Here is a 1,914-nt window from a genome sequence, read left to right on the forward strand (position 1 = left end):
GGATGCAGTATACAAGATTCATGACCAGATGGATCAATGTTGTGATCTGCTATACCAGACAAAATAGATCAGTAATGTGAGATGGTCCAACAGGCTATGGGATACTGAACTAAATGGAGCAATGATCTGTGTTCTCATGGCAAGAGACAAAATCTACTGCTTTGATCTCATGCGATAAGTCAAATTTTCTTATGAAAACTTTGATTTCTTATGCACATATCTATGCTCCCTAACAACTTCTAGGTCTGCTTACTCTTCCATTCCTTCTGTTGTAAGCACCATACTTGCCCACATGCTAGTGTTGCATTATCTCAGTAGCATCAGGCCAGATGTTTTGCAGCTCATGTTATCTGATTATGGAAGTGACTCATTCTTGCCATTCCTCTTGGGTGCAAAAAATTTTAAGATAACGGACATAAAAAAAAAAGTCAATTCCTAAACTGACCATATAAATTGTTCTCTGGGGACTCCAGAGCCAGTGCTTAAGACAAGAGCTATGATCAGAGTGGTTCTTGCTCTCCAGTGAATTGAGGAATCTGCTGTACCAGGGTATGTACAGAATACAGACAGTATTCTGTCTTTCTGTTCTGCAATTTCTCCGTTTTGCTCTATCCCTCCATCTGTCAGTCTTAAAGCGTTTCTCCCTCTCTTTGTAGTAATTTTTTACTTCCTCCTTGGCGTTCTCTTTTAGGGATCTAGAAAACATTGGGTGGGAGAGTGTGACAGGACTATCTAGATGGATTCGTCCAGCTCCCTGTCTTGGAGCAGGATTAATTTCAGTTTGTATAAAGCATCTTCTTTTGACTATCCACTGTATATATTCTGAGAGGCAGCTTGGTGCAATGGCCTGGGCAGCGTTCTGTCTTGGCTCTGAGCGTGTATCAGCAAAGGAGGTTACTCCATAGCAGCACCCCCTCAGGAAAGATAAGGGACCTGCTGGTACAATAAGCAGGACAGAGGTGATCTTTAGGATGGAATATAATGGTTTCTGTGATTGGAAGCTGAAGGAGTAGGCGTTAGGCTCAGCCTCCAAGGGGTGGTGTGATTCAGTGCCACGCAGCGCCGCCCAGAGGATTCAGGGGCTCTGGGGGCAAAGCGGGGTGGAGCTTGCGGCGCTTAGTACTTCACCGCCCGATGACGGTCTGGGTCTTTGGTGGAGGCATTTCGAGGGAGGATGATACAGTCACTTGGACTTCCTGTGAATCTTTGGCCAGAGTCTATCACTGCGACTTTTAAAATGCTTTATATGGCCGGATATTATTCCGATATTAAACGCTGTAATGTTGTAATCCTCCAATTCTATCCGTTCAAGGACAACGTCGTCATTAAATATCCGAGTTTAAAAAACCGGCTCCTTAATCGATTTCGGAACTGCCTACTACCCAAACGAGAGCGAGTAGCGCGCTAGCGCAAACTATTCGATAGTGATAACTTTTGTCGTCGGATTAGGGTTCATAGTGGACGGAAATCACGTTATTGGCCTCTCGGGCGGCATCCAGAAGTGCAGCACTGACCGCTCTGGACAGCAAATCTGAACTCGGATGCAGCGGGCAGGTAAACAAAGGAAAAGTCCGGTCGCGAACTTTTTGAATTAATTTCCTGCCTTGCCCAGCGTGGACTCTGATCAGGCACGGCTGGCGAGCAGTTGAAAATCCGAAAAAGAGCTCCAGCAACTAGACCGTAAGACGGGAGATACTAGGTCTGATCGCTGTTATGGGGAGACAAATCTGTGTATCCAGCTTCCGTTACAGAACACGAAAAATGCCAAAGTGGTTGAATAAAAACCCGGATACACAGCGCTGTGTGAAAACGTAACGGGAACCAGAGACATCAAATGGACGCTCATCTGAGGGACGGGAGGGGGGTACTGAGGACTCCAGCTATCCATCACAGTCCACAGCAGTCTCTAGAAAT

At 45.8% G+C, this 1,914-nt stretch overlaps 1 protein-coding gene across 1 annotated transcript in view; it reads left to right on the plus strand.

Annotated features, from left to right (window-relative positions):
- The first annotated feature begins 468 nt into the window (after positions 1–468).
- C3AR1 (complement C3a receptor 1) overlaps positions 469–1,914 on the plus strand; it is a 6,932-nt gene continuing 5,486 nt past the window's right edge. Inside the window, 1 exon segment of the mRNA XM_032778699.2 lies at positions 469–549. The gene's annotated coding sequence lies outside the window, so the exon portion shown is untranslated.

The sequence above is a fragment of the Chelonoidis abingdonii genome, chromosome 1 (assembly GCF_003597395.2).
Source record: "Chelonoidis abingdonii isolate Lonesome George chromosome 1, CheloAbing_2.0, whole genome shotgun sequence".
Lineage (NCBI taxonomy): Eukaryota > Metazoa > Chordata > Testudines > Testudinidae > Chelonoidis > Chelonoidis abingdonii.